This window comes from Pantherophis guttatus, chromosome 2 (assembly GCF_059756535.1).
Source record: "Pantherophis guttatus breed Tessera chromosome 2, ASM5975653v1, whole genome shotgun sequence".
Taxonomy (NCBI): Eukaryota; Metazoa; Chordata; class Lepidosauria; order Squamata; family Colubridae; genus Pantherophis; species Pantherophis guttatus.
In genome coordinates, this window is record NC_142064.1 from 59,377,251 (window position 1) to 59,391,381 (window position 14,131).

The following is a 14,131-nucleotide window of genomic DNA, read 5'->3' on the forward strand; positions in this document are numbered from 1 at the left end:
TATTTCATTCTTCTAGGAGAGGGGTGGGTGCTAACTTTCTACAATGAAGTGGTTGGGCTGCAAGACAATAAGTCTGTAAACTCTTTAGTTAAATTGAACCTGAAGTTGGATTTCCTAGTCCTGTTGATGTGTTGTATAAACATTACTATGTAAAAATTGGAAAGAGAGTATGAGGTGGGAATGGCTAACCTCAATACCTTAAACATGGCACCAAGAGCTTAAATTGGCTTTCACTCTAACAAAACTCTTCAATGAGAGGAAAAATGAAGGTCCAGAATAAAGTGTAACATAAAGCTCCTGATCTGACAGAAGTAAGATAACCAAAAGCAGTCAGTTCACAATGCTGGCTGAGTTGCACACAAGGAAAACCTTTTTTAAAAAATTGTGGTTCTACAAATGCTTCATAGAGCACATTTACTTATGAATAAACATGCACAAGGTTGTACCCATATGCCTTAAAACATTGTCGTGTTAAATGAATCAAGTATTTAAACTTTCCCCCTGCCCATTAAAGCTTTTTGCAAGTTGTACAGATTCATTCTCCAAATGTTGAAGTCACAGACCTATTCCTAACTTCTGAATGTAGGGACAATTAAATGATTATGGCTCCCATTTGATGACTGCCAAAGATGCAACAGATCATTCACAATCTGCTTACTATATAGATCAAACACACTAGTGATAAGCTTCCCCGGAGTCTACTGAACCTTGTGTGACATCTCGTCAGCTAAATAAAAAGTTATGAGTAACTGTTCAGAGACTTCCATTTTAAAGGCCTAATGATGGATGGATTTTGAGTCAACAGCTGCACTAACAGCTGTAAATACTGATAGGAGGCTGTCTTGGCATAAATATGTAAGTTATCTGTCTAAAACTAAGAAACAAAGAAAACACTTTAATATACTGTTTCCACGGTAAGACGGGAATACCTTTTGTGCTTTCATATCAGAACATTACATTCATCAAAACATCATTCAAGAATATTAACTGTCTCCACACCGCATGTAAACTGAGACTTTGATATCATAGAGATAGCCAAAAAATGAAATTTTATGCATTGTAAATAATTATTTGTAGCTATCCAAAAGATGTTAATCAGATAAACTCCTTCTAGTGAAAAGTTCTTTCTTTTCTTTTTTCTTTGAATCATTTGGAAATTTTCTGGCACATTTCCAGCAAGGCTAATTAGATTCAGAGTAGATTTAGATTGCATTAAAGGCTCTTCTCAAATTTGCTGGGAAGAAAAAACATGCAAATGTGTGCCTCAGTTTTGGGAATTATAAATTCCAGCTGTTATGGTTACATTTTTATATTATATTTATCTACAGTATTGCCTTTATCTATACCATTTTTCTGTGCCCACTGGCCTCTAGATGGTTGGAGTACACTTCTCATGACATATAATAATGTAATATAACATATATGGAAGATATTAAGCTGGGAAAACCTGCTTTAAAGACTAAAAGCTTTTGTAAAGTTAAGCTTGATTCCTGGTGACTCTAAGCACAAGTCTAATTAGATTCTTGCCAACAATGTGGAACAATATTTCTGCTGCCTTTTTTCCATTTTTTAAAAAAAATATCCATAAGTCATATAGGAGAAGTAAAAATAGAAATCATCTTATATTCTACCCTAGATATTTGTCCAGATCTGTTCCCCTATATTTACTTTAAAATAATGTTTCTCAATTTTGGCAAGTTTAAGATATATGGACTTCAACACCAGGAATTCCCCACTCTGCACATCTTAAAGTTACCAAGATTGGGAAACATTATTTTAAAGTAAGACAAGATACAATATACAATATACAATTAACTGTGTCTTGACAACTGCATGTTAAGAGCTTCTTGTATCCCTTTGCTTCCATTTAGTGGTTGGTTGGATTTCTGCAGCCCACATCTGGTAGCCCTAATCATAGTGAAGATAGCATTTTGCACAAACTGCTAGCACTCTGCAATTATTTCCTTGCTAGTGGCCTGCTCTCAGGTATTGGTGCAAACATACCTTGGGAATCTTAACACTAGAATCCCCCCCCCTCATTTGAAGGCTGCAAGAATAAAATACTCCGCACAGAGTCATTTTTATCTTGCAGCCTTCCTGAGTACACTTTAGAGTCTCTCTTTGAGGGGGAAGTGTGGTTCAGAAATGTGATTGATAGAAAATAAATAAATAATAAACAAACAAACAAACAAACAAACCTGAAACTGATGGAGGTTTCATATCTACTGCACATATCTAGTTGGCTATGCCTGAACAATGAAGGATGAGAGCTGGAGTACCAGCAGGGCTTCCCAAGTGGAAGGATGGAGTTTCCCATTACTTTTCTCCTCTCTACCCTGATGCGGAGTCATGCATGCATATGCAAAGACACACAAAATGCAATTTCCTTCCTCCCTCCCTCCCTCCCTTCCTTTTTCCCCATCCTCAAATTATGTAATTTTCAGGCAATTTTATGAATATTGCACAGGACATCTGAATACTGTTAGACCAGATTGAAAATATGGGCATCTTTCAGGGGGGGGGGAGGGGAAGAATCATGTATAAAAGAGGTGTAGTTTCAACTACAAACTCCACATGCCACCATGCAGATTTTGCTGATTTTCCCCGTAGATGGCCCGGGAAACTTTCTCCCCTTCCAAGCTGTTGCCTTGAAATGAGATTTCATCTTTCAAGGAAACAAATACAAATTATTTGTAATGAATAGATTCCTCAGTTCAGACCAAACTGTTGTCTAATAAGCATCAATAAACAACGGCGCCAGATGAAATCAAGAACAGAGCTTGGCTACACCTGCTCTGATGAATGCAAAACAAATAGCACATCAAACAAATAGCATATCACCTAAATGTGCATTGCGCTCTCAATAATCAGATGACTAGCAGATAGGAAAGGCTGCTCTAAAAGATCATTGACTTAGGAGGTAAGAGGTTTCTGAGACTCTATGCAGATAATTTGTGTAGGCTGCAATCTCAAATTTTCTGACAGCTGAACCTGTACAAGCAAGAATGAACTTGCTTGAAGTAGACACACAATTTATTTGATGCAGCAAACTATTATCATTCCAAGTCAGCTGGATATGAAGTTGTCTCATTAAAATCATTTCCTACCTCACCCATGGGCTGTTCAACCCTTCACAGCTAGATGATATACAATTAAAGAATGTATTGCCTGCAGCGCAGCCACACCTTGGTTCAGTCAACTAAAGATTAGTATGTCAACTCGGGGGCCCTGCACCTATTTTGAAATTTACTACCCCTGCAAAATTGCGCACGCACACACCCAAATTTATATTTGGATAGACATTTACTCAGAAATAAGTCACAACCAGCTAGGATTTTAAACAAAATGAACAAATGCATTGTTCATCATGAAAATCAGAAATGGCACTTCCTTGTTCACCACAGGGAAAGTATTGGACAGGTTAGCTTGCCTCATGTACTCAGTATGCCTATAATATGAAAAGTTTGATTAACTTTCAATTAACCAGTGGAATGGCTTTCCTCCAGAAGTTATGGGTGCTCCACAGTGGTGGGTTTCAAAAATTTTTACTACCGGTTCTGTGGGTGTGGCTTGGTGGACGTGGCTTGGTGGGCGTGGCAGGGGAAGGATACTGTAAAATCTCCATTCCCTCCCGATCAGCTGGGACTCGGGAGGCAGAGAATAGATGGGGGCAGGGCTAGTCAGAGGTGATATTTACTGGTTCTCCGAACTACTCAAAATTTCCACTACCGGATCTCCAGCCCTGGTCAAAATCTCCTGAAACCTTGTCAAAATCTGCTGAACACCCAGTGTTGGTGCTCCAACACTGGAGTTTTTTAAAAAGAGATTGAACAACCATTTGTCTGAAATTTGTATAGGGTTCCCTGCTTGAACAGGGGTAATCTGGAAAACCACCAAAGTCCCTTCCAATTCTGCTATTCTATGTGAAATAGAACCTTTGCATACCATGAGGATAGAATTCTATCACTGCCATAACTATGAGTGGGTTATTATTCTGTATCCTACTTTTCTCTATACCTACTCTAGTTGTTTATATCAACCTATAAGTATGAGCCACTCCTCAGAAAAACCAGAAAGGCTAGGTAACAATTTTATGGAGGCATCCCTGCATGTATTTTTTTTTCTCTCACCCACGTTATTTTTTTTCACCTTATTGCACTATTATTTATGTGAAATAAGATGGTGGCGTTGCCTTTGCTAATTGTAACCTTTCTGAACATTATCAGTTGATAAGATATCTTCTGCCAAACACCCCATTGGTGTGAGTGGAGTATGTTGATATCTGACTACACCTGCAGAGGTCAGGCTTGCTATCTGTCATTTGATTACCTCCTCAAGCTCAATGTATATGATTGCTGGGTTAAGGAATGCTGCCAAGTAAGGCTCCCCCACTTTACAGCTTCCCTAGCCTGACAACTAGTTGTGTAGAGAGCTTGTTTTGAGAACACACTTAGCACTTTTTTTTTTAGAGTGCCAAACCTACTGTCAAAACAACTCCATCCAGGTCATTGGAACTGCCAGATAAAGCAAGATAACATAATTTCTTTGCCCTCCACACCTCCCAAATCAGCTACTTGGTGGGCTTGTTTTGAGCGTGGATTTAGCACTCCCAAAACACATTAGATTGTTGATTGGAATACTAGGACATGGATAGCAGGAGAGCCCAATTTGAAAAAGCAATTTCTTCTAGCTCCCCAAATTTAGCTTCCCCAAATTGGTCACCACATTACAAAAAAGATGTCAAAATTTTGGAAAAAGTGCAAAGAAGAGCAACTAAAATGATTAAAGGCCTGGAGATTAAAACATATGAAGAACAATTGCAAGAATTGGGTTTGGCTGGTCTAGAGAAAAGAAAGACTGGGGGAACATGATAACAGTATTCCAGTATTTGAGAGGCTGCCACAAAGAGGAGGGGGTCAACTTGTTTTCCAAAGCACCAGAAGGCAAGACAAGAAACAATGGATGGAAACTAAGGAGAGAAGCAACCTGGAATTAAGGAGAAACCTCCTAACAGTGAGGACAATTAACCAGAGGAGCAGCTTGCCATCAGAAGTTATGGATGCTCCATCACTGGAGGTTTTTAAGAAGGGACTGTATAGTCACTTGTCTGAAATGGTATAGAATCTCCTGCTTGAGCAAGAGAAGACCTCCAAGGTCCCTTCCAGCTCTATACTGATGGATTGATGGATGGATAGATGGAAGGATGGATGGATGGATTTATTGACTGATTGATTGAAATCAGAAGAGTCATGGAGGGTATTGCTAAGGGCTGGAAGGAAGAGGACTATGCTTGTACCAGCCTAACATAGCTGGTAAGTGATAATATGGTAAGATAATTAGCACTAAGATAATTTGGTGTAGTGGTTAAAGGCATCAGACTGGGGGAAACTGGGAGACCGTAAATTCTAGCCCTGCCTTAAGCATGAAGCCAGCTGGGTGAACTTGGGTCAGTCACTCTCTTTCAGCCCTAGGACAGAGGCATTAACAAACCACTCATGAAAAATCATTCCAAGAAAACTGCAGGGATTTGTCTAGGCACCCACCAGATGTCAAAAACTAACTCAAAGGCAATATTAATAGCAACTGAATTTGGACTGTACACTTTTCTTCACTCTTATGATGTATTCACTTCTAATCTTCTTAAGCACGCTGAAATCAAAAAGGCTAGAAGTGAAAACATCATGAAAGTGAAGATGTTAAAGTCCAAACTCAGCAGAGGAAACATCATCAAGGCAATTAATGCCTGGGCAAGTGTAACACCTATTCCATATACAGTTGGAATAGTGATCTGAACTCAAGCAGAACTAAAAGCCCTGGTAGGAAGACCAGAAAAATAATGACAATGAATCATACCCTTCATCCATATAGTGTTGTTGACAGACTCTATTTACCAAGGAGCATAGGTGAGTGTGGAATGCTACAAGTAGAGCAGACAGCTGAAGAAGAGACATTTGAAGAATATCTGAAGGACGGTGAACAAGATGCATTGAAGCTAGTATACCATGAAGATTAGTGAGTACTACTAACCTACAAGAAAGACCAAATGAAGACTAGAAAAGAGACCTGACAGATCTTTTTTGCACTAGTGGTGAAGAAATCACCAGATGTTGAGCTCTACTTGAACGAAACTTTACCTTTTAAGAAGTATTTTTATTGCTCCATTTTTATTTAGGCTAACGATATTACTTTCTGGACTTAACTGTAAGCCTCTACAACCTTAAAGAATAACACAATTAAATTCCTTCTCTACATTTATGATCAGCATGGATGAACCTAGCAGCTTTTGGAGCTCCTGTCAAGAAAAAGTATGGCTTGTGCAGCCATAGGGAGTCCTCCCCATTTTTCCTAAAGGCTAGCTGGAGTAGGAAATATATTGTAAATGTTATCTTGCCATTAATAGGAGGAAACCAATCAATCCCAGTCTCTGCCAATCAGTTGATCAAACTTTCACTTAATTGGTGAGGACCACAGCACTGGTTTACCACATTTAATGAGAACTGGAAGGAAAGTAACACTGTAGGAGAGGAATAAAGTGTGTATACAGAATACAAATAAAAGTGTGCATGGACAATAAGTAACTTCATCCTTGCAATTTGCAATGTGTTCAAAAGATTACAGGCCCATGCTACAGGGTGATATACCACACATTAAATCCTAATTCACTCAGTGCTGATACTATCAACCCTATACATTACTGTGTGACTTTTCTTTTTTACTTAAAGGCTCATCCATAAAGCAGATGGGAGCCATACTGATGCAGTCACCAAATAATCCAATTCCTCTGCAGCTTTTAACCTCTAGGTCTTCTCATTTCAAATGCCTATCCTTAGAAATGGTTTTTTTGCCCCTTCATTTTTTTTTTCTTCCCACAAAGTTAAAGACTGTGTTTTGGGCAGCATAATATCTATAGAGGTTTTCCTTGAAACTAAGAACAACTTTTTATATTACAGAGTACTGAATGCTTTAGTTATTTTAGCAAAAGCCTCATGGTTAAGGATGGCGTGGAGAGCTTGCTTGTTTGTTTTTCTAACAATTCTTGTTTTGTTTTCTGTTTTAATGCTGTGTGGAAGAAAATTTTCATTTTACTTCACAAAAGCTGCCAAATATTCTTTTTAAACATTAAGATGTAACCAAAAGATTGGGTCTTGGATAGTAGAAGGACAGTTTAAATCGACTTGCAAGAGATTTCCATTAGGAAAAGATGGGTCTTGTTGCAATTAAGCTAATCGAATCAGAGAAACACAAGTAGACTCTTAGGTCATCCTGTCTACCCTGAGGGGTTTGTGCCTCAAGGTTTTTTTGCTTCCACCAACCTAATTTCAAGCATTCTGATCTGCTAATACTTATTGTTCTTTGATAAATGTCCACTGGAGTGAATAATTTATGCTCCGTTGTATATATGTATATATATATATTTCAAACACGAGGCCTAAAAACCTCTTCCTTTCACTGAATTGCAAACCAAGCAAAATTATCAGCAACCCGTGTAACCTCCCTGATTCCCTCGCTCCCTGCCTCCCCGATATTGCTCTGCTAGAAACCCGAAGGCAGCTCCCTCTCAGGGGAAAAACAAAGTGGTTATTAGAGACCAAACGACAGCCTTGAATTGACTGTGTTACAGCATCAGTTGTTTAATATTGCAGGGTATCTTCTAGCATATATTTTTGTCCTTGTGCAGGTTATAATCATGTTAGGAAAGGCAACTACTGGCTGCTGAGACACTCCCTTTCCTGCCTCTAATCTGTACCCAATGACATCTGGTGAAATCCACAGAGGCCGAGCTAACAATCTCATTTCCGTGCATACCACGGCAAGGAGAAGGGATTATGTTGGCATTCCCTTAGAGGTGTAGACCTGCTGCGTTAATTGTTAACCCTCCTGTAGACTCTGCGTCAGCTAAGGAAGAGAGGAAATCAGTTATTTGGGTGCTTCTATGCCTTTACAGTACCTTGATTTGAAAGAATCTGAAGAGAAAAAATCAGATGGAGTCTGGTATCACCTTTTCTGACTAACACGTTTTATTAAAAGGCGTAATCTTTTGTAAATAAACATTCACTGTAGGTGGTATTTTCAAAGCAGTAGAGGCAAAATAATAATTCTCTTCTGCTAGTGCCTGAATCGAGACAACATGTCTGACTGATATGTGGTTGGCTTGTTTGTAGTCCAGAGTGTGATGTGGTATGAGCCAAGCCAACTAGTTATTTCAATAAACCATAGTTAACATGTCATGTAAACACAGTTATTCCAACCCACCTGCTATTAGAAGGATTTATTTTTTTAATGGTAAATATTTAATGATTGCCAACATCCGATGATGGACATGGCACAAGAAGAAGAAGAATGGTAGTTTTAAGCAGAATTGCCTATAAAATACAATTAGTAGAAGAGCAGTTTTTTTCTAGCCAGGTGATCTCTGAGTATGTTGGTCTACAATTCCCATTACATACATTTTCCAATTATGTGTGTGTGTGTGTATATGTGTGTATTAATATATAATATTTTTAAAAACCTCCCTTTTTATGACCCTGTAATTCCTTAATTCAAAGTAGGGTTGGGGCAACTGGATGGAGATGAGTGTTTACTGATTGGAAGCCCTTCGTGACGCCACATGGAGTTTGCAGCAGATGTTTTTTCTTTGCACCTTAGGATAGAAACATCGGCCTCTACCTAGGCTTGAATTCTTAACCTTCCGACTAGGAAGCAAGTGTCTTCACCACTAGGCCACCATACTGCTATAAATATACTATACATCTATATCTATATATCGTATTTTTAAGAGTATATGACGCACTGGAGTATAAGACGCACCTTAGTTTTTGGAGAGGACAATAAGAAAAAAGCTGATTGGCGGGTGGATTGGCCTCCCGCAATACCCCCAATCAGCTGTTCCCAGAGGTGAATTTTAGCAACAGGTTCATTGATTGTGAACTCTGTGCCTTGCTTTTTTTTTTTTTTTTGCTTTTTTTTCTGCCTCTGAAAGCCTCTGAAACAGAGCTTCAGAAAAAAAAGCTCTGAAGCTCTGTTTCTGAGGCTTTTTTTCTGAAGTTCTGTTTGGAGGCTTTTTTTCTGAAGCTCCGTTTGGGGGCTTTTTTTCTGAAGTTCTGTTTGGAGGCTTTTTTTCTGAAGCTCCGTTTGGGGGCTTTTTTTCTGAAGCTCTGTTTGGGGGCTTTTTTTCTGAAGCTCTGTTTGGAGGCTTTTTTTCTGAAGCTTCGTTTCTGATGCTTTTTTCAGCCTCTGAAACCTCCGTTTGAGAAGCTGGACGGGGCTACATTCGGAGTATAAGACGCACCCAGATTTTCACCCTCTTTTTGGGTGGAAAAAGGTGCAATTTATACTCCGAAAAATATGGTAACATATGTGTATATGTATATACATAGACAAATACACAGACACATAGACACACATACAACTTGATTGCACTTTATATACCACTGAGAGATATGAGTGAATTGTATCTAAAAGTGTGAAGTAGATACTCAATACTTATTTTTATATTAATGACTTAGGTTTAAAATTATGGACCAAGTATTACATATTTCAATTGATGTAATTCAAAATGAATATAGAGAGAGATCCATGTGGTCATGTCTTACCTGCAGCAAAATAAATAAATTGTAAAGAATCTTTGTGAAATTGCTCAAATTAAATGAACAAACATCAGAAGACTAAGAAACAAGCACTGACTTCTATATTGCTTTTGAGTGAGGCTTCCTGCCATTTCCTTTGAAGATAAAACACTTCTGAAACTTAACCTGCTGAAGAAACCAACAGCTATATGTCAACTGCTTTTTTTTTAAACTTCTCTTTAAGATTCCATATTGTGTAAACCCCATTCCAATTAAGGGGAAAAGATTTTAAAAGATAGGACAGGTTTCATGTTCCTCATTTGAATGCAAGGTTTGAAGTTCCACCACAACTCTTTGGAGGCTTCAAAAACCAGAATCTGAAAGCAAAAAGAAGGCCATTCTTCTCTGTGTAAGTTTTACAGAAGTGATATCCTTTATCTCTGAAAGCAAAATCTCCATTCCCATCCCACTCCAGGGAAAGGATACTGCAAAACCTCCATTCCCACCCCACTCTGGGGCCAGCCAGAGGTGGTATTTGCCAGTTCTCCAAACTACTCAAAATTTCTGCTACCGGTTCTCCAGAACCTGTTAGAACCTGCTGAATTTCACCCCTGTTCTAACCACTGTGCCACTGCAGCTCTTATAGCAATGAAATTAACTTCCTATCCTCCATTTTTACTCTCCATCATTTCCTAGTTAAAGATGCTGGCAAACCTGGTTGAATGGTGTGGAAGTTGGAGGATCATCCTCTTAACAGTAAGGCAGAGGGCTCTTCTGGTATATTTTCACCTTGTGAGATAAGCCAGTAAACATACGATTTAAACATTAAAATTGGGATGCTGCTTCCATTTTTCTGATCCTACAATGATAAAGGGGAGAGGTTTTACTATGGAAATAATAAGCAACCCATTGACCTGCCCCACTGCACAACCACACTAACAAGTGTTTCCAAGCAATCTCAGTGTGCAAGGGAACATGTTCCTTTAAAGATGGAAAGGAATTCACATTGATAAAGAATTCACTTTGATAAGAGAATAGAGGAACAAAACAGTGAGGTATGAGATAGTATAAGAAATCATATACCCCCCAAAAAATGTTCTAACTAAATGCATAAACCAAAGCAAGGTAAACCTATTCAGGGTTCTTGATATTTATTTTCTTGTCCAGTGACTTCATATACAAGATACAAGCCAGGAACTCAGGAATAGGCAAGAAAAAAAACAACAACTACGGGCCTCTGGCTAGGTTCTGTGCTGTTCAAAAGGGATGACTTTAATTGACAGATGTCTGTTTCCTTAGGCAATGAAGTAATTATTGTCAAAAAATTTTCTTAGGTAGGTGTGAATGAGCCAGGAAGTGGCAACCTTCCGCCAGTCAACTTTGTGTATTTGTTGCAAAGAAATGTTGGAAGAAGTGAATTGAGAGACCAGGCAATGGAATAGCTTTCCCAGACAATTCAGAAGAGGTTTTAAGCATAGCTGGCCAGCTAGGATTCAGTTTCCTCACAGCAAGGTTAAGTTAAAACAAAATATATTAGAGAACACCCACCAAGGGATTGATGGATAGAAGAAGCTGGCTCTTCACTCCTGCTGTAAATAACCTCATGTTCAGCCACATCTACAGACTTGGTTTTAAAAAAGCAATAATATCTGTGTATATGAGCATGATTATGCCTGCCAAATTACATGGAGGTTAGGGAAGTTAATACTGTGGGAATGAGATACAAAAGATATTTGTTGAATAAAACAAAACGATATAATGTCAAGAATAAATAGGCAATGAATGAATGTGTATTGAATAGAAAAGTGACCAGTGAAAAATAAATACTATAGGGTTGATGGTCATACAGTATAGAGAGAATGAACGAGAAAAGCAAGTATATGAATAAAAAATAAGAAAGGGAAATCTGGAAATATTGTGGTTAGAGGGAGTTATGTGAGCTTCAGAAAGGAAAACTGAGGAGTTCATGAAAAAGCATGAAAAGTCAAGGATGACTTGCAAAGACAGGAAAATATGAAGAGGTATACAGAATGGTTTGGGGTAAACCAGCGTTAGCTGTATTTCTTACCCTTTTATATCTCATGCCAAAATTAATTTGGCTGCCAAGTTGGGATTTCCCCTTTGTCCCACTTTTGTTTACAGAAGCCAAATAGGTTTGTGATTATTCTTTGCAATGCTCCATGCCAAATCTATGAGTAGTGTCTAAGCTTAGGAGCAATTAGACTACATGAATGGTACACAAATCTCTTTCCTGAAATCCAAGGCACACAGTGGTTCTTTCCAGCAAGTGGCAGGGTGGCAATCCATCTATCATTTGTTTTTAAAGCTGCAGCTAGAAGAAAGTAACACACCAGTCTTAAATCAAATCACATTTGCATTCACAATACAATACCCAACATTAAAAAGCACAAAACATGTTTATGGATAAATTATATTTTCCTTCCATCATTTCATGCACATAAACCCAGTATGTAATTCTGCCTCTTCACTTCCAATATCTGCTACTTCTGCTAAATAGCACTGGATTTACACTTAGTTTCATTTCCTCAACTATACTATTATAATAGATTTAAATGTGTCAATGTATTTCTTATAAGCTGTTTATGAGGCATATCTTGGTATTTGAGAATAGTACTTTACACTCCAAAAATATGTTCTCAGGTGCAAACCTAGCACCTGTCTCCAACTCTTTAAAGCTTCTATGTCATTTCCAAGGCTGACACAGGAGCTGCAGGGACCACTGCATAATTGTAAGAAAAGATGGCATCTTTAAAGATTTGCAGACAGGTATTATATATGTGCTCAAAAGTTCTCTTTGGCTTTACCCATCCATCTGACCATCCATCCATCTGTCTATCCACAGTAATTCATATCTACCAACTCAGAATGGGATTAACATTAAAACCAAAAAACCAAAAAAATGTTAGATCATAGTTTTATATAGATTAGAGAGCAATTTGTCACAATGGCCAGCCCCATGCTCTACAGGCAGGTTGCTTTCTCCAGGAACTGTTTTCAGAGCTGTATTACCTTTGTGCATTTAGCTATCAAAAAAACTCATGGTTCTTGTTATACAATTTCCATTAAATCATCTAATCCTGTTAAAACCAGCTAAGCTTGTGGGCATGTTCATGACACGTGGTAATGAATCCTACAAATTGGCAGGTCTTGAGCCTATTGCCAGTGTACTTAATTGGGTAATTCCAATCTTCTAGTATTGCACTCTGATGATTCTTCATAAGATGTTACGCAAGAAAGACTTCCTATTTGTTAACTGAGAAACCTATACAGATAATTTCTTTTATTAGCATGAGCAGATCTGTCTGTGTGCTATTGAAATGAATGGCAACCACTAGGCGTATGCATTAGAGTGCCTGAATCTATGTAGACATTGTGGTTTGTTGAACATATGACTACTAAAGAAATATGATAAATTATTCTACAGAAATGCAATAACTACATAAGCTAATACATTGGGATTCTCATTTCTCATTATGAAGCTAACGGAGCTACACTGCAAAATGCAAATTAAAAACCACAGGGAAAAATGTACTTCCTGTTTTTGAACCTGATATATGTTGGGAGCAACATACCCAAAACATTTTCTCTTCTTCCTCCATCAGAATCATTAAAATAACTGATTAGAAGAACTTTTGTTATCACATAATTTTAAAGCAATAAATAGAAAAAAGAGTGCATTTTCCAAAACATTGTTTCTCAAGCTTTCTGCATGATTCACTACATATAAGTTTAGAAAATGTGAATACCACCGACTGAAGCCCACTCTACCTCTGCACATCTTTGACTAAAGAACATAGATTTTTTTTCTTTGCAAATAAGACAGTGATAATGGTGGAATGTGTATATCCTTTCCCAACCCACTGATTTTTAAAGGTCTGTTTAAATCAAATCATGTTCGAAATATTCACTCCAAATTTACTAAAATTATTTTATCTATCTCATACCATAGAAACTACTATTAGCACAAACTTGCTGGAATCTTTGAGTAATAAGGAGCTACAAGCAAGTAGATGTCCAGTCCAATAAACTTCCATTTTAATATATTCATTATACTGGAACTGCTTATGCAAGGTCACAGTTCCACTTAGGAAATTATATATGGATTCACAGTTAATAACTGCAATTGAAACCTGTTAGCTATTATCAGTTTTCTGAATTTTAATACTCAGTCTTACCTGTAGTGTATTTCAGAAACCATCTGACTGGTAGTGATTGCTAGAAGGTTGGATTGGACTGCCAGATGACCTATCTTCTCAGTATCATTCTCGTAGCGTGTCATTTTTAAATCCACTTTCAAATCAGTTTTAATTGTGTCAGATAATACTTGTTCCCCTTCCATAATATTTTAAATACATTCTTTCTATAGATGCAGATATTCTTAACATTAACTTCTGGGTCCGTTGTTATCTGGATCCTTAGTCCATGTGTAATTTTCAAAAATCAAAGTTTTAATTACCCTTTTGCTGTTTATTCCAGAAAAAAAAAACAGTGAGTCCTTCATTTTTGTATTTAAAACTGGAAACTTGCTGATCCAAAAGTTCTAA